We start from the raw sequence: 23,380 nt of genomic DNA, 5'->3' as shown, positions 1-23,380 counted from the left end.
TATAAAATAGAATGAGGAAAATAGTTTCTACAAAGACCATAGCAATTTTAAAAGAAAATAAAATTAATTGAAAGCTGTGATTGTTTTGGTAAAATTATAAAAAGTAAGTCTGGACCTCAAAAGAGAGACATAACTATTATACCTTCTCCCTTATTCACAAAGATAAGGAGAAAGTAATATGAAATACTGCATAGATTATCACACTCTAACTTTTTGCTTAGTTTTCTAAAATTCTCTATTTCCTTTTTTGTTATAAGGGATGCTTCTTTTGGAGAAGAGATGAGATATGTTTAGAAATGAAATTTATATAAAATCATTTTTAAATGTTCTTGATTAGATCAATGATTTATTTTAAGAATCAAATTCCAGTCCACATATTATGGATTAATGCAAGTTGGGGTACTTTTGTCTATCTCCTATATCTAAAAGACTGTATCCCTATAACTGTTATTTTATTATGACAAACTCTGAGGAAGGATCTTGAAATAGTTTCAGATAAATGATACCAGGATATTGGTGTTTGAATGCACTTTATTATATTTAAAATCTTTGAAAATTGGTTGCCCTTGATTGACATATATGGCGCCTCTCTATTAACATAGATATTGAATTAACCTGGTCAGATCTCAGCCATTTTAGATAAGTATATAACTAATTACAGAATTTCTGAGCCAAAGAGGATTTCTAAGATGACTTAGCTCAGTTCCTACAATTTATAGATGCAACTGAAGACCAGAAGGATAAAATGATCAACCCAAGGTTACACAACTAGATAAGAGATGAGATGAAACTGGAAGCTAGACATGTTGACAGCCTGTCCAGGGTACTTTTCTCCCTTCCTAGCTTTCTTCCAGGATACTGTTTCATTTTGAAATGAATACTGGCAAAGGCTGTGAAACTTCTACTCCCAAACAACCTTGGAAAAATGTACTTCCAGTAGGGGAAGACAGTTTTAATTCCACATTCTTGGGATCCAACACAGCTCAGGTATGAATTGTTCTTTTGTAGAAAAGTCATCCATGAGATCCATGTTTCATAGTTAAGTCACCCAATTGATGCTCCATGCTATTAATGTTTAAAGTATTATGAGGCTTTGATGGCAAAAACCCATCTGAATTTGAAAGATCATAAAGTCTAATCCTTCCAAATAGTCTTCTAGATTTAGTTCTCCCTGATAAGCTCTAGCTCACTTAATAAAAGCTGACTATGCTTTTGAGGTAGGTGGACAAGTTTTAATGATGGCACATTCTAACATTCATTTCAAGGACTGGTGCATGAGCCTACCCTCATCTACATGCATAGGCTATACCCATCTGCCCATTAACTCCCTCATCAGATGTTAGGAAGAATCTGGTTAAAAGAGCTGAATATTGGTAAGTTTTCTTTCTGTGATAATAGAAATGGTCCCAATAGAAATTTCACTAATCTTTGACAAAATGATCCAACTGTTATTTTTTCCATGGATTTTCTCTCTAAACTCTTTGAAAGCAGGCATGCATAATGAAAATTCTCCCTCATCAACAAATCCTCTCAGTAACACATAATCATATTATCAGGGGAGGGGGGAAAAAGCAGCTGGGGGGAACTGAGCCCACTTGCTATTTCAATTGCTTCAGGCTTCAGATTGCCAGAGAATCTTGAAGTAATTTTGAACCAGAGGAATCTGTGATTGAGTAAAGGGTTGGCCTGTCAGATGCATCTCTCTTCCAGATTTACAATGCTTTGTCTATGCAGCTGTCTACCCAACCACTAAGATGCTATAATCATATATTCTTAAGGTGACAGCATAATATGCATTTCCTCTTCAGTGCACTGTTTCGCCTAAGGTTAAAGGCTGTTTTATAATGTGTCAAAAACTACAGCTGCAAATTAATAGGAAGATTGACATCCCTCGTGTTTTCACTATTTAGAATGAAGACAAATCACTATATATAAGCTAATTGTTAGATGGTTATTTCAACTGTGTTTCACCAAATTCTGTGAAGTCTCAATCTTGATGTTTGATGTAAACACTATCCATGTGCCACAGAAATGCATTTAAATGGAATTCCTTTAAATTACTTCTAGAAAGAAAAACAAATGGTTTCTTGCTATTATTTTAGTCAGGAAATTTTCATTATCAATCCCAATCTCCACTTACATTCAACCCCATTTTTTCTGGACAAACTATGAACTCTTTCTAGATTTCATTTACTTGGGTTTTACCAAAAAATGTCTTAACTACTACTGAATATGGTACCATTTTCTAATAGCATTCTGACCGCTCTTTTGCCATTGGTGGCCATTGATTGGATGGGGCTGTGAAAAATACATTTTTAGCACTGTACACCCCAGATGGTAAGACATTCACTAGAGGAAAAGAAGAGAGATGAAGGGCATTAAACCTGAAAACAAATATTTTAGGAGACAATTACAGAAATAAGGACCATAACACATCAGTGATCACAAATTGTATACAAAAGCTCATTTACTATTTACATTCCACCACCACCACAACAAGGTACCAACAACAACTGAAACTTGATCATCAGACACAAAAAACTGTTCTGGGCCAGAACGTCCATCTTTTGCCAGAGTGAGACAAATTCTAATCCCTTCATTTCATGCTTAGAAATTGAAGACCAAAAGCATCTCTTATTTCTAATCACACTCCTAATTACAGAAACACAGGAGTGCACCCCTGCTGGAAAAGGGGCTGCCAGTATTTCCATTATCAATTCCCATTTTCGGGGCTTATTACTAAAGCATTCACTCTGGGGAGATTATTGGCAGAGAGCGGCTCAGCATGGAAGAGAACATGTTTGACAAAATTTGGCACTAAGCAAGGAGAGCTCAACAGCAAATACAATGAGATACAAAAGCAAGACTGAAAAGTCAGGGAAACCCAGGGCTCTGGGTCTACAGAGAATGTAGCAACTCAAGGTAGATTTAATGGACAAATGAAAGGCCTGCTTTGAACATTGGAAGAGAAAATATATATTTAACTTCCAATGATTTCACCTAACATTGGTAACGAGTTAAAAGAAAAGGAACATGATCCACCCATCTGTCTCTCCATAAGCAAACATTGGCAGGAATCAAATTCAAACATCTATTAGGGACTGCTCCTATTCCAGCCTTGGCTCGAATCCTGAAAAAAATGTAACCTTTGCAGAAATACAAGGTTGTTTTGAACCCTGCTGGCATCTAATAGTTGCTAGCTTCTTTCAAATTATAGGTCAGGTGCCAACTCCTATATGAGGTCTTTTCTACTTCCTCCAGGTATCAAGACATGCTCCCTCTTGGAAAGACTTGTTCAAACCTAGCCTTAGACACGTACTGTGTGACCCTGGGTAAGTCACTTAATCTCTGTCTACTTCAGTTTCCTCACTTGCCAAATGGGAATAATAATAGCACATAGCTTCCAAGGTCATTGTGAGAATCAAATGAGATAATATTTGAATAGTGCTCAGTACAATTCAGGATACCTAATAAAACTGTTACTATATACAAATTAGCTATTAATATTATATCCCCCTTGTGGTTTCAGTTTTGATAGATGGCAGGTCAACTCAAGAAATTAAATGGGAAATTTTGAGTAATTTTTTGGGAAGCCACAAATGACACATTAAGGGAATACAAGACAGAGCTTATAACCAAACACTTAACCCAAAATTTACAATAAGTTAGCACCCTGTAACAAAGAAAAAAAATCAGACCTTTTCTGGTACAAAGGGAAGGTAAAAAAAAAACATACAGATTTTCCAAATTATTAAGCATAGTGCCCCTAATCCCTGCAATGGAAGAAATAACTATACAGAAGTTTAAGGTCTGCAAAATGTTTTACTAATATTTCCTAATTTTACTAATTTACTAATTTACTATTTACTAATAATATTATGTTATGTGATCCTCCTAGTAGCATTATCATTATCCCCATTTTACAGGTGATAAAATTGGAGCAGAAAAAGGTTAAGTAGCTTGCCCAGTGTCATACAGCTAGAGCTTGAGGCCAAATTTGAACTCAAATCTTTCTGATTCAAGATATCCCTTCCTTCTAGTATGTCTGCCAGCTGTCTTCAAATTAGTTTTTCACTATTTATGTGTGTGTGTGCCCCTGTTTGTGTATAGAAATGTGTATATATATATTATATATAATATATGTATACATATGCATATATAATATATGTATACATATACATATAGAATATATGTATGATTTGTATGTATATAATTATATATATTATATTAATATATTATATAATTTATTTATATCATTATATTCTATTTCTATATATTATTTTATGTTTATATATAAAATGTTACTCCACTGTAAGGCAAGTGGCTAGAGAGTAGGGACTATTTGCTTTCCATCTTTGAATCTCTGATGGTTATTGGGTCTAGCACAGGTAGTATTTTATCAGTGCTCGAAGGAATTGATAACAGAGTGGATATATTTTTAAATCTGTCATATTTCCTGGGAACCTGAGCACCTACTTGATTCCTTCCAATTTTAATTAATAAATGACAGATTATAATCATGCTCCACCTTCAAACATGAATTCAACCAGAAATTTATACCTAAATCTAATTGTCATTCTTCAGTGGTTTCAAGGTCATTTGAAGTAACTCTTGATTTTTCTACATCAATGGAGGTAAATGGTTTCACAAAATACACTTGGTTCAAGGACATGGGAAGCTTCTCAACCTTCACAGTAACCCTGCTCATACCATATTGGAAATGAATCTTTCAGGGGGAGCACGCACTCCAAACCCAAACTTGGAAATCAATTTGATAATCATTGACTCAGTATCTACCAAGGGCTGGATAACGGGCTCAGCCAAAAAGGAAATTGTTCTTATCTTCAAGAAGACCACACTCGACTTAGCTCATATTATTGTACTGATGACTTGCAGCTTCTTGAGACTGTACTATAGAGGTAGAAAAATGGCTTTGGACATTAACTAGTCTGATGTCTTCATTTTGAAACAGAGTGAAAATAATTGATGCTTAGTAATACTATGATTTTCCAAAGTCATCCAAGTAGGAAAGAAAAGAGCCAGGCCTAGAACCCAGGCTTTTTGTCTCGAGTCCAAAGTTCACTATATTTCATTACTTTTCTTCCAGCTCTTCTGGGTTAGAATAAATGGAAATTCTATTTGGATTTTATTTTTGTTTGGTAGTAAAATGTTTAATTAATCAATGAAGTGACCACAAGGGAAAGAAAAAACAAATGAATACTGTTGAATCAAGTCCTTTGTTTTGCTCCATAATGATAACTGCAAACAATACACACACACACACACACACACACACACAAACAGACATACATCCATAGTCTCACAACAATCCAATGATTAGGTGATTTCATGATTCACATTTTTGATGTGGGGACTAAGGCAGAAAAGTTAAATGACTTGCATAAAGTCAAAAAGTTACTAAATATCCCAAACCAGATTTTAAATCAGTTAAATAAGTCTTCCTGACTCCAGATCCAGAACTCTATCCACTGTTCCAATCAGTTGCTCCTGCTGTCACATGTTTGTTATTTTTTCTATTAAATATTATTTCTCTACAATTAATAAGCACTTTTCCCCTGGGGAAAACTCATTAAAGGTGTTTATACAACATGTAATTAAACTTTTGTAATTTATGTTGTAGAGTAAATAATTGTTCATTGCTAGATGGCCTCTGACATTCATTCATTCAATTCATTCATTGATTTATTCATTCATGCACTAAGCATTTATTTCATGCCTATTCTTCAAGCTTCAGACTTTGTTGTTGCTAAAATTGAGTCTTTCAGTCATTTAGGTTTCTTAGAAAAGCAATTAGATTGGTCTGCCACTTCTTCCTCCAGGTCATTTTACAGATGAGGAAACTGAGGCAAACAGGATCAAGTGACTTGCCCAGGGTCACACAGCTAGTATTTGAGGTCAGATTTGAATTCAGGAAGACAAGTATTTCTGATTCTATGCCCAGTTCTCTTTGTACCCAGCTGCCTCCTCAGACTTTATGGTCAGGAACAATGGGTAGAAATATCTGAAGAATATATTATGGTTCATGATAAACAAAACAAATGTTCCTAACATTTAGATCAGTCCCAAAGTGGAATGGACAACTCTGAGATAATTGCATTTCTCACCCTTGGAGTCCAGGCTGGATAATCACTTGCTGGTGATGTGGTAAATGGGAATTCTTGTCCACCTGTTGGTTGGTGCCAAAGGATCCTTCAAACTCTGAGATTATGCTTTTGTTGTTGTTGTCAATTTTCTCTATAAGAAAAAAAAGCAATTCATGAACAAAACACAATTAAAAAAAACTATGGAACAATTTTAGAAACAGGAGACACAAGTCCAAGTCGGGGGCTGGTATCACCTCCAAGAAATCATTGGTCATATCCTCAAGAGCCAACGTTAGATAATCACGGTGGGTGAATACCAATTGTTTTCTTAAAAGAAATCTATCCAATGAGAAAAATATATCTCCTCCTTAGGTAGTCCATTCCATTAAATGAAGAATCCCCTTTTTTTTATTTAAACCACTTCTTATTCTTACGTAAGAGACTTACTTTCTATTGGACTTCTACAAAGAGATAAACAGCTAGTTAGAATCTTCCTAAAAGGTCATGCTAATCCATTCCCTTCTGACAGAATATAGACTCTTCTCATAAAGTAAACAATAAAGACTTTAGCAAGCCAGAATTTAATCAAGCTAAATGGAGCTAATAAAGAAACCAAGACTAATTGAAATAAAGAAAACAGGCCCTTCCCTGCTTGGCTTATAAAATGTGTTGTCCAAGTAAGCGCTGATTCAAGTATCTTTTTAAATATAACAGTATTCCATAGAGACCAATGGATTTCTGTTTCAGGTTAAATCCCTAAGAAATAGCAGGTCTGGATGAAATCTAACATGAGTGAAAAAACTAGCCAAAGTCCTAAGACAGCACTGGTGCTGCTCTCATTAGCAATTTTAGGATGATCTCCTTTGGACCAAGTTCAATTTTGCTATTTATACATGGCTAGGTTTCTTTCCTGCTGCCAGAAACAAGATGGATGGGCTCAGTTCCTTCCTGTATGATTCCCAGATTCCTCCCAATGATGAACAATTGCCTTTTGTCTTCTTTGTCCATCTCTGCTACCACATTCTCTTACATTAAACTGCATAGATGCTTTGTCTGCCCAACGCCCACACCCTTCCTTGTTGCCAAGAAGTTTTCTTTTCTTTCTTTTTTTCTAATAGACTTATGACTAGGTTGTTCCTAAATGAATATCCTATTCTAGGCTTTGTCTTTTTTTTCTTATTTTTTTTTTCCTTGAGAGAGAACATAGGAGCTCTGGGCAAGGGAAACATGTACAGTTAATAGAAATGAGAGTATGGATCATATTATGTTATTCAAATTTATTTAGACATTAAATAAAAATACATGGAAAATGTGTGTGTGAGAGAGAGAGAGACAGAGAGAGAGAGAGAGAGAGAGAGAGAGAAAGGGGGGGAGAGAGAGACACAGACAGACAGAAAGGGAGAGAATTCAGTAGTTTTCCAACATAGCATGCTTACAACCAGACAAGTATTTAACCAAGGGAACCTAAAATGGATAAAGTAAACAATGTTTTAAATCTTTTACCTTTTCCTGTGTATACACATGTTTATATGTGTACAGACATATTATGTCTATATATGTGTAGAGACATATAGTATAAGTCAATATGTATGGTATATAGAGAAATGTGTATAGGACTATATGTGAAAAGACATATATCGTATACATTTATATATATATTTATATAAATATGAATGTGTATATGTGCAAAATGAATGAAAAAAGGAGTTGGAAGATGTGTAAAGAGATAAATAGATATAGTCTTTGGAGTTCAAATTCTAATTCTAACACATATTACCAAGTATATTGGATAAACTCTTTAAAATCTTTGGACTTCAAAATCTCATTTATGAAATAAGGTAGAAGCAGAAGATGACCACTGAGGGGCTTCCAATTCTGAGTCTCTGATCCTTTGCTAATATACAAGATGTCAGGAGGCGGGGGGGGGGGGATTGTTAAGGTCACACAGTGAATAAAGAGCAAACCTTGGAGTTGAAAAGACCTAGATTCAAGGCTCATTACTGACACAGCCTAGTGGTAAACCATTAAACCTTTGAGTGTTTGCAGGTAGCAGCTTTTGCCTGTGACTAGAAATTATAGATGAGTTGCTCATGAGAAATCATAGAACAAGTTCCCACTGCAGGACTTCCCCAGCCAGATTAAACCCTAGATCTAAAACAAAATATAAACAACATCATTCAGGTCTTGGTCTCTTGGTGTCTGCCTCTATTCACATGTGTATGTGTGTGACCATTCATGTAAGTGTGTATACATAGACAGATATTAAGCAATATATAATGCAGTGCTAAATATATTTGTGTATGTGAAACTATATCAGTGTAGATAATTCTTTGTAGGGAATATCCATCCATCTGTGTGGAATGATTCCTTTGCAATGTATATTCTAAGGGAGTTACCTATGAAACTATGAGATGACTAAGTAACTAAGCTTCCATGAGTCAAAGACATAAGCTGAACAAAGATGAACTATATTCTAAAGTCAATCCTTCTATCAGTTAGGCAACACTGCCTCTCTTCTCTAGAAGAGAGGTGTAGAAAGTTTCCAAAATACATATATGCATATTTTCTACCCATTTTTTTACACCAAAATCCAAACCAGGTGTTCATTTCAGGAAACAGATGTTTTTTTTTTTTCCTCCAGTAGGGAGAACAGAAACTTCATCCACTCAGGGGCAAGAAGCATTATTCCCAAGTTGCCAAATGGTTCTGCTCACAGGTGCTATCCTAGGTTCCATAATTTCATCAGATCCCAACCAGATTCTGGGTATGAAAACTCGTAACTTGAGTCTTGATGAATTTCTCAGAAGTGATTATTCAAAAAGTTATGGGAGACACTGAACAGTTCTCTGAATTTCTACAGTTAAACCTGGGTTTTAACTTCATCTGGGTTGGTTTGAGATGAACAACGTAAGGAAATCCATGCCTGATGGGTAAACCTGAGGGGTAAACCATTACCATCATCAAAACAATTCATTTTCCTTCTTGGGAGGAGAAGGGACTCATGCTACTTATAATACAGTGACACATTCTAGAAACACAATCCCACAAAAGGATTCACAAACTCTTAAGCATAATCTGATTATAGTTTCATTCCTCCTTCCAATTTTCTCAGTATCAGCCAAATATTTGGAGAAAACACTTTGGCTCAAAAGAGTGATATGAATGCTGTCATATTTCCCATACATGATTTTTAAATCTCGATCTTTGATTGCTTTAATGTGGGGAACCCCTAGTGTGGACAGTCCATCTACTGTTTGGGATAAAAATTCTCTGATAGCTTACAGTCTTGAAGGGCTATTTAAACACCGAGAAGTTAAGACATTTACCCATGGCCACACTAGCATTGTGACCCAGATGTAGAAATCTGACAAGGATGAACTGTCTGCTGACTTCAAAATCAGCTCTTTGCACACTACTCTCCATTTCTTCATCTAGTATGACTATAACAAAACATTGTGTAATTTTGATGAAACATTCACCATTGAGATCTCTATCAAGGGCAGACTCTAAAAATACTTGGTGATTGACATCAAGGGACAGGAGAGTAAATGAAGTATTTGTCAAATGGGGAATAATTCCTTCACATTGCATATGTTACTCAAATTATGTTATTAAACTTTTGACACAAGTGAAATTTAAGTCTTAAATAAATAAAGGGATATTCCAAAATGCTAATGCAGCTGTGATCTCCTAGATGTCAATAGGACTTTTAAAATATAGAGCACTAGATGATTAATTCTTGGGCTAGGAAAGCAAGTGACTAAAGAATTTGATTAATTTTTTTAATTCAACAGTAAAAAAGAAAGAATACTGACTCAGAGTAAGGAAAACCATAGTTCAAATCCAACCTTATTAGCTGTGTAATCATGAACATGTCTTTAAATTTCTCAGTCTGTTTCCTTAGCTGTAAATTGGAAATACTAATATTAGGAGAATCAAACTCACAGAATGGTTCAAAGTTAAAAATGATGTAATATTTGTAAAGTATTATGAAAACTTTAAAGCACAACATAAAGCCAGGTTGGTAGTGCTTTCACAATTATTACCAGTTAGCCAGGCACCATGGATAGAAGGTTTGTATTTAAAATATTTGAACACAGTTAACCTGTTTTTTCTCCTCTCTAGGATAACCATCCCTAGGTCCCTTCATCCAGTCAGCATATGATATGGGCTCTCACTATCCTATGCGAGTTCTGGTATCATTATCAGCCAATAATAGCATCTAGGACTGAATTAACAAAAGATTCCTTACACATCACTTGCAGTTTATTTTATTCTCTTCCTGGAGACACAGGTGTTTCAAAGAAAAGAATGTGACTTGATTGTTCACCTCTATAGAAAAATCTGACATTTGCTGAAGATTTGTTTATAACAATGGAAACCCAATTTTATTTCATCATTGTAAGATAAGTTCCCTAAGAGGCATTACAGTAACAATGGATCAGAAAGGTTCTTTTTTTTTAAATTAAGCCTGAAGAATACTATAAAGAAGGTGAATGGGTTATTACTGAATGCAATATTTTCTAGGTTGAAAATAATTTCTGCATCTTCTATCGAGATTAATACTCAACCCTAGAAAGAGTTTTTTACTTATTTGCCCTCTTCAAAGGGTTTGCCTCATCTTCAATAACATCTACTGATAAATATCAAAATTGGTTCAAAATGGGGCTTGGGATCTTATGGGTGTTTTAAATCAAACCCAAGGCACAATTCCAAAAATTCCTTTAAAACACCCTGAAGAATGTTAATCACATCCCCAGTTTTCTTAAAAATATGGGACAAGGAGTCAAAAGAAAAAAAACAAAGAGAAAAACAAAAACAAAGAGAAAAACAAAAGCCAAATACCTAAATTTCAGGAAGAATCACTTAATCTAAAGGAGTTTCTTAACTTCTTTAAAGAGGGATGGAACAAGGGAGAGGTATCAAGCTACTTTCATCACTATTTTTCCTTATTGACCCATCAGTATCAGAGATCATTTCAAACCTTAGAAACATAAAATCACTCATATTCATAGTCTTAAAATTTACTATTATAAATTAAAGATTATACTTTCATAATTATCATCACCATCAACATCACCATTTCTCCTAAATACAACATGGCATAGGTTTCAAACTAAAACAAAATGCCGAAACATCTATTTAATCAAGTAAGATCCAAGAATAGCATCCAGTTATATAGCTATCTTGAAAAACACATTAAAAAGTTATGTATTGGGGCAGCTAGGTGGCCCAGTGGATAGAGCACCAGCCCTGGAGTCAGGAATACCTGAGTTCAAATTCGACCTCAGACACTTAATAATTAACTAGCTGTGTGGCTTTGGGCAAGCCACTTAACCTCATTGCCTTGCAAAAAACCTAAAAAAAAGTTATCTTAAGAAATAAGTGATAGAAAAATAACATTTGAAGTCAATAAGCTTAAAATTATTAATATACACCAAAGAAAAATAGAACCTAAAGACTTCTAGTTTGATACTGTAGATTAAAATGAATCAAATGGATGGAAATGATATTTTACAAATACCTTAGTCTCCTCAAAATGATATACATACTGTACAAATGTATCTGTGCAAAAGCTATGTCTAGGAACATCAAAAGACTTACTGGTAAACTGAAATCAAAGTTTATTGAGAAGAAAACATTTCAAACAATTGTCACATATGCAAATCTGTCAACAATGTATACTGTCAGAATCATAAGTGGACCATATCAGATTTAGGAAGTAGGCTAATAAAACATTATCCAATATTAATGAAGCCCAGGTCCCATCTCTCTAAGATAGTTATAGATATCATTTCATCTAAAAATTCATTTTTTTGGATCATGTTAAAATGGGTTCAAATATGATAGAAATAATCTTTGTATAAGCATTAATTAGCTAAATGTATATATTATTGGATTTTATTTGGGGTATGACCAATAAATGTTTAATTCAAAACAATTAATAAAGTAAATACATCACTTTTCCATGGACAATTCCTGAATATGTAATCTTATGACAGCCAATCAATAACCAACCCAAATGTAGGGAAGACTTTCACACAAAGATTGCAAGAAAGAATGAGTGATAATATGAAAATTAAAACATCAAGAAAGAAAGGATATGTAAGCATGATATTTTTGACATTTCTGCCATGAGAATAAAAGAAATGACCAGACTCAATGATAAATGATGGTAGAAACTTGAAAAAGGCTCTAGGTATGAGACTCAGAAGACAGGTTCAGATTCTATCTCTAACTTGCACAAGTCTCAACCTCTCTGGACCTCAGTTGTTCCATCTGGGTAGAGTGAAAAGCATATAAAATTTAAAATCAGAGGACCTGAGCTTAATCTTGCCTTTTGCTGATTAATATTTATATGCTATTGGATTGGTCCAATATAATTAAAAATGATTTGCCTCCATATGGAGCAAACAAAACAAACAAACCAAAAAATCTTCTAAGACACAGGATTGGAATCTACTGGGCCTGGTTGGATGATACCAACATGAACTTAAATAATAATATATTGAGAAAAAAGTATACAAATAGTTTAGTTGTGTGGATATTATTATATCATACAAAATTAGTTGAAATTTTTATGACTCTTAAAGATTTTACAGAGCACTTTACAAATACTAACTTGTTTGATCTTTACAACAATGCTGATAGTTACATGTCAGGGAGGAGGGGGAGAGAGGGAGTTAGTTGGATGGATGAATGGATGGATGGATGGATGGATGGATGGATGGATGGATGGATGAATGGATATTGGATGGATGGATAAGGCAAAGAAGATAGACAAATGTTGTGTGATTTGACAAGGGTCAAACAGCTGGTAAATATATGAAGCAAGATTTGAATTTCCTGACTGTGGGATCAGAACTCTTTTCACTATGCCATCTAGATGTCTCATTTTTTCATAGAAACAGAAGTACTTAAGGTTTGTTCAGACAATCAAGGAGTTTTTCAAGACAATAATCAACCTTGCTATCACCAAAAGAAATTATTGACAAAGTACATTCAAGGAGCCCACATTTAACCCTTACTGTATAGCACACAGGGAAATGGTAAAAAAATTTTGACCTTTATCAAAAAATTAGTAAATATAATTTGGTGTTGAAAATTGTTCCAAAACAGACAGATAGGTGATTCAGCAGATAGAACATCAGCTCTTGAATCAGAAGAACCTGAATTCACATTCTACCTCAGACACTTGACAACAAACCAGCTGTGACCCTCGAAGTCATTTAATCCTAATTGCTTCACCCTGTCCCCCTCCAAAAATGCACATCAGAAGTTAGCTCTCTTTCACAAGCTAACAAATAACACATTTTATACTATAAATACTGACCCCAATAAAGCCTTTTGAGTTCCACAAATAAACTTTATTATAATCTTACTTTTATCAGACAGAATTAAGTTTCAAAATTCCCCTTGAATAAATATGGGAGAAGCATAATTTTGAGTATATACACATACACAGATAAGTATTTATATAAGTACAAACACATCCATCCATGTATTTATACTTTTATATGTATCACCATTCCAAATGCTGACTCTCCAAAATGGGAGAAACAAAAAAGTCATACTAAGTGTCCCAAAAGTCTTAGTGCAACTTTAATTTGTTAAAGTTTAAAACTGCACAAAGAATTTTGAGATGTGTTGTAGAAAGATTTATCCACAGAGGTCAAAACCATATGAAAACAGAACAAGGAACATATATTTTCTATCATCTGATCTGCTATTATTCTAATTGTCCTATAAAAATGTTTCTGGAGAGCCTATAGATGACATAACATCTCAAAATTCTTTAATTGTAAAAAATCATGCTACCTTTTTATACTGGCAAATATTAAATGTACAATTAATTAATGCAATGTCTATACCAATTAAATATGCATTTAATATATTCATTAGTTTATAAAATATCAAGGTCTTAATTTGTAGCAAGCCTAGGATTTATTTAAACACCATAATAAAAAAGAAGAGAACTAGATAGAAGAATGAATAAAAGAATAAATGAATGAATGAATGGTGATTGAATGAACATTCATTTATTAATCACTTACTATGAGCCAGGTCCTGTGTTCTGGGGACACACTAGAAAAAAGTAAAACAGTTCCTACCCCCAAGGAGCTTCCATACTAATACAAGCCATCATGTATAGAGATGGCTAGAAAAGGAGACTTTTGTCTGAAAGGTCAAAAGGGCTGATGAATGAATAGGTCCACTGGGTATGGATGTCCTCCAACATCCCTGACATACCCTTCTAGAAGAAATGTTAATATTGATTTAATTATCATAAATAGGGTGAGAGGTAGAAATAGTATCTCAAAAGTCCATTTCTCCTATTTCCACCTTATTTTGTTCCCTACTATAAGGAATAGCCAAGGAATTTATATGGAATTGAATTTTTACTCTTCTCTTCCACCTAATATGCAGTCATCTCTCTCCACTCTCCTAGAAATCCCAAGATCTATGACCTGTAGGAAGCAAGAAGTCACTCAATCAAGAAATCTGGCAAATGGAGAGGATTAGTTCAAACAGCTGCCAATCTCAAGGTACCCAAAAGTAGCAGGCAGTTCATTTTACAAAAACTTAATGGAGTGTATGGCTCTGGCTGTTTAATACAGGCACTGTCAAAGCATCTAAGCAAAAACGTCTCAGCTGTCACCACTTACAAGCTGAGCAGAATTATTTGTCACACTAGAATAGAGAAAGGCCTTGGTGGAAGTGGACATGTCACAATGACCATAAGTCTCTTAATTGGACCTGCAGATGACAAACACATGGTACCCCTTGAGTCAGGTTGGTGAGAATTCCATGGACCTTTTGTACCTGATGGAAGGTGTCTGTAGTAGGTTTTTCTTGGCACCTTCATATTTTCTGGTCCTCGATTTTCTCATGTCAAGAGTGGAGATATTCCTTTTATTGGTATTCAGGGAGCAGTGATTTCACTGTGGCCATAGTGAATCTGCCATCACACCCACATTGCTGCTGCCCTACTCCAAAAGACCTTGATTTACTATCATTAAGCATATTTGCACAAGTTAATAACAAAAACCTGATAAACAGTGAAGACCATTTATCACACTGACATGATACTCGCTCCCAGCACACTGTATAAGTATATGGAGGAGACAGGTCTCTGTCCACCTAATAAGAAATAAATCAAAATCCCATTTCAAGGAGCTTACAAATGATCATGAATTTTCTAATACCAAAACCTAACGCTGATTCACAGGCACAGGAACCATTCATGCTTTTTTTACATTTTATTTTGGAAATAAATCCTATGCAAATAATTTACAATATTTCTAATTAAATGGGCATTTCTGCTAGTTTATTTTTAAGAAAAATGCAATGTAATTCCTCCAACTATATATATTAGGGTTTTAAAAGTTTTTTTATGTGAAAGTAAGACAGTTAATTATGGCATCATTAAATTAAGCAACTAAGTGATCAGACACTTTTAAAGAATAAGAAGTTAAATATTATTTAGTGGAAATTTAAGTAGAAACTAAATAATATTAAAATTTTTATTCTTAAAATGTGTAGTTGTTTAGTTACTATATATGTTTGTAGGGAAGGAAGAGGAGAGGGGAAGAGAGGAAGAAAGGAGTTAGAGGAGAGCAAAGGGGAGGGAAGGAAAAAGAGGAGACAGAGGAATAAGGGGGAATATCAGAGAGAAAAGAAAGATACCAGAGATGTTGAGAATTTGACACTGTGATAGAGAACCATCTACAGAGTATGCCTTTGATGGGGTGTTCAAAGAAGACTAGTACCTCTAGTGTGTATGTGTGTGTGTGTGTGTGTGTGTGTGTGTGTGTGTGTGTGTGTGAGAGAGAGAGAGAGAGAGAGAGAGAGAGAGAGAGAGACAGAGAGAGAGAGACAGAGAGAGAGAGAGAGAGAGAGAGAGAGAGGGCTGCTGAGCCCTTTTCCAGACTGCTATGCACCTTTCATATTCATCTGTCAGTCAACTCTCATCTATGACTCCAAGAAGCTGTAAAATGCACAGTAAGTGAAAGTGAATTCCAGTCAACTGTTCCAGCAGACATGCTAAACCAGGGTGAGGACAATTAAGACTTCTCAAACTCTTTGATGAGTTAGGGGACATCTACTCCAACCATGTGAAGACTTCCCTCAACAGAATGGGCAGATGAGAACAATTTGCTCCAACAGCCATGAAGGGGGCTGAAGAGGCTCTGTGGTGCTGAGAGCTTGTTTAGACACTGAAGATGCCAAGTCATCCACTATATTCCAAGCCATTGCCAGTTGTCTTGACTTTTGTCTTGCCACTTGCACTCCAATGACTCTGCAGAAGGGAGTGAGGCTCAGAATTTTGCACAACTCTGCCTCACTTAAATCCAATTTACACAGAAATTGAAAGGCAACACTCATAAGTTTTACCATATTTTACCTTCCTCAAAGTCCTCTGTCAATGGGCAAGTGATGAAGCAGCAGGTTTGGATACATGGCAGTTGGAGACACAACCCTGCACAATAGCAGTCCAGGCCATAGCTTCCTATTCTTATTGAAATGAAAAAGCAATGGGGTTCTACAATTTTTGGGGTGTTTGATTAGCCTATTAAGGACCACACTGCTCACCTCCTAGGTTGGTCATGAGGGGTGCTCCACATTGGTGGATGGTTTGGTACTTTTCTGCAAGTGGCAATTGCATTTTCTTGAGGAAGGCATACAAACTCGTTATCTAGATTAGTTTTGATTTCAAAACCTACCCTTAGTTTTAAGGGCAATCCAGAAAAATGTGTGTCCATTTCCAACTTCAGTAAACTGGCCTTTTTTTGCTACTCTTATTTAACTCAGGGTTGATATTTAGTAATGTTAGATATGATACCTATCAGTCATGAGGACTTCCGGAAGATCATGGCAAAATCTGGTTGACTAGAGAAGTTCATTAGCATTGTATACCATTTCTATGATTGTATTTTTTTCATATTTCCTGGATAATGGATGAACCTCATAGATTCCCCAGTCACTAGAGGAGTGAAACAGAATTGTAGGCTTGGTCCCAGGTTTTTTTTAGCATGATATAATTACCTTATCTAACACCTTCAATGAGAACAAAAATGGCATCAAAGTCAGTTACCACACTAATGGAAAAATCATTTAACTTGAAAAGGCTACAAGCCAATACTAAAATGGAGGGAGAATTGGTGCATGACTTTTTTATTCGCAATTAGCTATAAATTCAATACAGTCTCTGAGGCTGAAATGCAACAGATTATAGATTGCTTACCTATCACTTGTGCTAATTTTGACCTTAAATAATCAATACTCAGAAAACAGAGGTCATCAACTAGCACCACACCATCCATACATGGAACAATCACAGAAAAGAGAGAAATCTTGAATGTTGTAATTAAGTTCACTTACCTTGGCAGTATACTTTAAGAGATGCCATAGCTATCTCAGTAGCTGGAAAACTCCAAAGGAAAGTGTAGAAAAGTAGAAGAATTAAACTGCCTACCAAACTGAAGGTCTATAGAACCATCCTGTGACTCTTAGTTGTATGTTTGTGAAACTTGGATAGTAAACTAGTGCTATAGGGAACTGAATTGCTATGATTTGAATTATCTTACAGAATCTCTGAAGATTATCTGGCAAGATAAGGTACCAAAAGCCAAGGTCCTGTTTAGAGTTGAACTGCCAAACACTCAAACACTCCTGAGAGAGCACAACTCTGATAAGCCAGCCACATTGTTCAAATGCCACATATTCATTTGCCTAAAAGACTATCTTAGGAAGAACTCACCTAAAACTAGTTTTTACTCAGAAATCAGAAGTAGTGATATGATAACATTTTCAAGGTCTCTGAAGAATTTTGGAATCAGCTGTGAGAGATGGGAGACACTGGCACAGGACTTCCCAGCATGGTATGCCTATATCAAAAAAGACACTGTGCTATATGGGCAAAGCAGGATTGTGATATCTCAAAAGAAATATGAGATCTGAAAATTTAGAGACATCTCTACTCCAAATGTTCACAAGGACAAATTGTGCCAATCTGTGGTAAACAACACCTACTGAGCTTGTCTTAGTCTGATAAGTCACAGTTGGGCACACTGTACTTTGACCCTAAAGTAATATCATTCTGAACCTTTTTGAAAACCTAAGACAATGGCCAATTAAAGATATTTCTGACATACATTGGCTCGGTGCTTTTGGGCAAATCACTTAAATTTTCTGTGAAACATGTCCTTCTCTGCATTGGCAACAAATGAAAGAGACAGTGATAGATAGGCAGTCTGTACTTTAACTACCTTCTGGTGGTGCCTTACATTCTGGTGTCCACATCTCACTCCAAAAGGCTCATGCATTGGTTTACAAGCCCTAGGAGGTCTTACACCAAGCTAGAACAGTTATAAATGGGAGACCAATAATATCTCACTCCAAGACTATGATTGAAGTATTTCTTTGCTATCATGCATATATATATATATATATATACATACATATATATATATATATATTTGTTATCACTGATAAAAGTTATTGATCCTGCTGCTAACAGAAAACCATAGGTGAAGCCTCCTGACACAAGTACCTTCTATATCATTCACCTTGTATGGTAAGGAATTTCTAATGTAAATGGCACCTCATGTTATGTTGCATGGTATACTTACTAGAGCCTTGGACATGAGTTCAGACACAATCCTTATTCTCCCACCTAGACTATAGTTCTAAGGTAGCAAAGGTTAAATGCCATCAAATCTATCACCCTCATTTTACCAGTCAGGGAATAAGCACAGAGATCTTTAATGACTTACACAAGTTTAACGACTTGCAAAGAGTTGGTGTAGGATTTAAACCCATGTTCTCCTAATTCCAGTCAATGAAACTAAGCACTACATCATACAAGTCACATTACCTTGAGAAATTAATGTAAATGCCTTGATTCTTAGATTTCTCACATTTATATCAGTGATACTTTCATTATCAACCTCAAAGATTTTTTTTAAAATCAAAGAAGGGGCAGCTAGGTAGCACAGTGAATAGAGTACTGGCCCTGGAGTCAGGAGGACCTGAGTTCAAATCCTGCCTCAGATATTTAATAATTACCTAGCTGTGTGAGTTTGGGCAAATCACTTAACACCATTTCCTTGCAAAAATAAAAAAATAATAATTTAATAAATCAAAGAAAATAGCAGAGTATGGTGTAAAGAAAAAAAGAATTTGGAGTTCAATGATGTGGGTTCAAATCTCACCTTTGACGCTCTCTGTGTTACCTTGGGAAAGTCACTACCTCACTCTCAGTCTCAGTTTTCCAATATATAATGAGTGGGGGTTGGACTAGAGGACTATTAAAGTGGGTTCCAGCTCTAGAACTAGGATCCTATGTAATTAGAATTAGAATGCAATTTCTTTGAGAAGAGGAACTCATCACTGTAACTCTAAAGTGTCTAACATACAGCAGGTATTTAATAAATGTGCGGTGATGTCTTTTCCTTATTTGAAGAATAAAGAAAACATTATGGCAGATTCTCTAAACAACATGGAGATGAAACCATCTTCTTTGAAATATTTCATGGGTTACAAAAGTCTACAAAATCTAACTACAAGAACCATGGTATCTTTCGGGGGGAAAAAATCTGATCAAAAGCAGTTGTTAAAGATTGACTCAGATGCTCCTGTGTTCAAGGAAGACATCTGGAGTCAGCCAAGTCTGTAAGTATAACTGCATCTCCTCTTTTCCAAGTTTTCTTGTCACCAGAGGACTATGAACCTTTTGAATGGAACAACACACATTAGGAAAAATAAATAAAGCCATATATAGGACTGAGATGAAATAAGAATAAACTGGATTCAGTATCTTACATTAATTATGTCAAGTCAATCAGTGATTACTAGATTACTAACCTCCAAGACCCCTTTCAACAAGTGGCAACTACATGGTGAGGTGACTGGATTGCTAGACAAAGAGTAAAAGAAGACATGAATTCAAATCCCTCCTCAAACTCTTACTAGTAATCCTGGGCATGCCGTTTTTCTCGATCTTGCTATTGATAATAAAACCTGCCTCTAAGGATCAAAAGTAAAGTACTTTGCAAATCAATAAGCTCTACACAAATATTAGCTAGTCTAACTCAAAAGTTGTAACCTATTTCAGTTTAATATTTCTATTATGCTCTATGTGACCTCTGGAGTTAGACAGGCAAATGTAGTCAGTTTGTAAACCAGCAGTTCCCCTGGGAGAGTTCACATCTGGGTAGGTATGGGAACATGAATGGAAACAATGCTCAAAGAAGAAAGATGACAAACCTGATTAATTAAAACATGTCAATGAGAAAAGAAAAATACAGTGATGTTTTCTGACTAATGTCAAGTCAACTTGGATTCTTCATGGGATAATACCAAATCATTCAAGTGAGAAGAGTCTAAATACTCATCTGTGGCCAAATCATGTTCTCTTTTTTTTAGGGATTTTTTTTGCAAGGCAAATGGGGTTAAGTGGCTTGCCCAAGGTCACACAGCTAGGTAATTATTAAGTGTCTGAGGCTAGATTTGAACTCAGGTACTCCTGACTCTAGGGCCATGCTCTATCCACTGGGCCACCTGGCTGCCCCCCTTGTAGCATCTTTGTCAAGAAAATCCCAAATGGGTCCACAAAGATTCAGACATGATTGAAATAATTGAATACCTACAATGAGCCAGATATGGTATAAGAGGAACATGAACACAAAGAAATTAAAATGTATTCCTTTAAAACAGGACAAGGGCAGAGACATCTTATCACTATAACAAAGGATTTTATTTCAATTATCTGATGTAAAAAAAATTAGAGTGGGGCCCATTTGGCAGTTGTTTCTATACTGCAACTTCATTTTGATAAACCCTCTAAAAATCCTTGGCTACTGAGAGAATGAAGCTTAGGTAAAAGGGACTTTCAGGCCCTTATCATTGGCAATTCACCTCCAGAGAGAAGTCCTCATTCTTCCAATGGTCTTTAACTAGGCTTGCAAAGTGAACTCTGCCCTTCTGTCTGGGTCCATTTAACTGATGCCCAACAGTAGGTACTTTGGACAAAAAGCCGGGAGGAAACTCTCTTTTCCCCTACTCTATCCATCAGGTGTGCTCCCAACTTCAACTGACAACTTGCTCCTTCACCTGAGGAAATAAAGATGTCCTCGGAACCCAATACACTTTGGCAGACAGTGGTGTCAAACACTTGCCCTGACAGCACTGCCCAGGAAGCGTGAATTGTGAAATGTTTCAGATTCTGACATGATTAGAGCTGTCACAGTCTATATTTCTTTTCCATTTGTCCACCGTGAATACCCCCATTTCCAAATAATTCTCTGCTTCCCTTTCTCCTTTCTATTGGGGATTTCTAAAATATAGGGATGGTGATGAAATGAGGATCCAAATAAAGACTCTATTCTCTTAAAGTCAGTCAATGGACCAATGGAAGCACATCAAGATATTCTAGCAAATCTCCCAGATATCTTATCCGTAATGAATTATCACAATCATCTTTCATAAACTCCCTATAAAGATTAACTAAAGGAGACTGAGCTATTCCTAAGTACATTGAACTACTATTTCTTTTTTTTAATTTCTTTATTTTTAATTTTACAATTTTCCCCCCTAATCTCATTTCCTTCCCCCCCCCAGCCCCTGCAGAAGGCAGTCTGCTAGTCTTTACATTGTTTCCATGGTATACATTGATATAAGTTGAATGTGATAACAGAGAAATCATATCCTTAAGAAAAAAATAAACTATAAGAGATAGCAAAATTACATAATAAGATAACTTTTTTCCTAAATTAAAGGTAATAGTCTTTGGTCTTTGTTCAAACTCCACTTTCTCTGGATACAGATGATATTCTCCATCGCAGATACCTCAACTGATTATTGCACTAATGGATCAAGCCAAGTCTAGTAAGATTGATCATCACCTGCACATTGCTGTTAATGGGTACAGTGTTCTTCTGGTTCTGCTCATCTTGCTCAGCATCTGAACTGCTATTTCTTGCTAATACTTGCAACAATTATTGGATTTGCTATTTTCTTCCAATGCAAAAGAGCATAGGAAAGAGTTAGCCAGGGTCAAAGCCAGTTCAAATTCCATAGCTGACATACAGTGACTATGTGATCCTAAAAAAATTGCATAAACACGCAGCATTTTGGGCAACCCTAAGGCTGAGTTGCGGAGAGGGTGCTCACCTTCACTAATAGAGGAAACTTTCTTGCCCAGAAGCCTATTGTGTAAATAACCATTCTTTACCTCTATTCCCTAAAAGACTCCTACTGAGGAATGGCCTTAATCCTCAGTCTTCCTAGGTCTTATATCCTGGGTATCACCATTTTATCATCATTTTGAAATGTCTTGGATTAGCACAGCTTTTGCTGGAAACAACCCAGAAGCACAAGGACTGTCACACCAACTCCTGTTTATCAAAGGATACTGTGACACCACTCAACTGATTTCTTCAACAACATGGCTAGAATTCTTTTTATCTTATGTGGAAGCTTAGCATTCTGACTGTGATACTGTCTGTAAATGACGGTAACAAAGGGATGAGGACAGAGTTTACAAAATCATGTACTACAGAGATGACTGAGAGGACCATACAAAGCTCCCTGGAAAGAGGACATTAGACATTTTCAATTGGCAAAGCTATTTGTTTTGGCACCCACCATACCAAGGACAATAATGAGACTACCATCATCTCTGAACCACTTATGTTCCTTGTTTAAGAGATGGTTCTCTTTCCCCTACCCCACTCAACGTTCAGAAAAGTTTGATTTCTCTTATATTATTCAGCTTTCCAAACTCTACAACATGGTGGCAAAGGCACTAGATGGACAACATGGTAGTTGTGTTCCAGTTTTAAGTCTTCCATCAACTTTTTTATTGGAGAAATATTCTATTCTGTCTATAGTTACAAAGAAGGTTAAGCCAAAAAAAGTCATTCAAGTCATTTCAAGATTCATCCTCATGAATTTATGAACAAAGAAGTTGTTTCTGATATATGTTGGGTATGTGATCCCTAGTCACTGAAATTCTGTTTCAGGCTATTTGAGCTTTCAGAGCAGGTCCTGATATAACTCTTAATATTCTTACTCTTCAAATGTTTTCATTTTGCATGATGAATTTGTGGGGAGGAAAGTGGATAAATAATTTAGCCTATGGATACCAAGGTGTTTACTGAAATATTTAGACAATTGAATTAAAGACAATGACAATACTCTTCAATCATCCAGTTATTTGCATCAATGGGCATGGGAACTTTTTACTTAGATTAAAACAGAAAAAAGAAAAATTA

At 35.6% G+C, this 23,380-nt stretch overlaps 1 protein-coding gene across 9 annotated transcripts in view; it reads right to left on the bottom strand.

Moving 5' to 3' along the window:
* NAALADL2 (N-acetylated alpha-linked acidic dipeptidase like 2) overlaps nucleotides 1-23,380 on the bottom strand; it is a 1,546,126-nt gene that overhangs the window by 1,300,209 nt on the left and 222,537 nt on the right. For all 9 annotated transcript variants that reach the window (XM_074190946.1, XM_074190945.1, XM_074190943.1 and 6 more), the window contains one exon: nucleotides 6,126-6,255. The gene's annotated coding sequence lies outside the window, so the exon portion shown is untranslated. The remainder of the gene's footprint in view (nucleotides 1-6,125; nucleotides 6,256-23,380) is intronic.

Source organism: Macrotis lagotis, chromosome 6 (assembly GCF_037893015.1).
Source record: "Macrotis lagotis isolate mMagLag1 chromosome 6, bilby.v1.9.chrom.fasta, whole genome shotgun sequence".
In the NCBI taxonomy this organism is placed as follows: domain Eukaryota; kingdom Metazoa; phylum Chordata; class Mammalia; order Peramelemorphia; family Peramelidae; genus Macrotis; species Macrotis lagotis.
The sequence above is the reverse complement of the archived record's forward strand: the minus strand, read 5'-3'. Positions and strand labels throughout refer to the sequence as shown.